This window comes from Homarus americanus, unplaced genomic scaffold, assembly GCF_018991925.1.
Source record: "Homarus americanus isolate GMGI-L3 unplaced genomic scaffold, GMGI_Hamer_2.0 scaffold40248, whole genome shotgun sequence".
NCBI lineage: Eukaryota > Metazoa > Arthropoda > Malacostraca > Decapoda > Nephropidae > Homarus > Homarus americanus.
The window spans coordinates 11,282,998-11,283,421 of NW_024712526.1; positions in this window are offsets into that span (position 1 = coordinate 11,282,998).

Sequence of the window (424 nt, forward strand, 5' to 3'; positions counted from 1 at the left end):
ACAGCGCGTTGGCAGGAGTGTTGTGCGGAGAGAATGAGAGAAGGGGGGATACAAGAGAGAGGGGGATACAAAGAGAGAGAGACTGGATACCAAATACAGAGATAAATAGAGAGAGACTGGATACAAATACAGAGAAAATAGAGAGAGAGAGACTGCAGGTCAGCATTTATCGCCAGGAGTTGCCGCTTTCACTTTAATTTCTATTTTTAACCCCCAGCTGTGAGATTAAAGCGACGTTCAGATGGAATGGGGGTGAAGGAGGAGGAGGAGGTGGGGAAGAGAGGGCAGGGAGGAGGAAGAGGAGGAGGGAAGATACAAAGGGAGAGAGGGCAGGGGAGGGAGGTGGGATGGAAGAGGTAGAGAGGAGGAGAAGGGAGGAAGAGGAGGAGGAGAGGGGAGGGAGGAGGAAGAAGGGGCAGGGGGG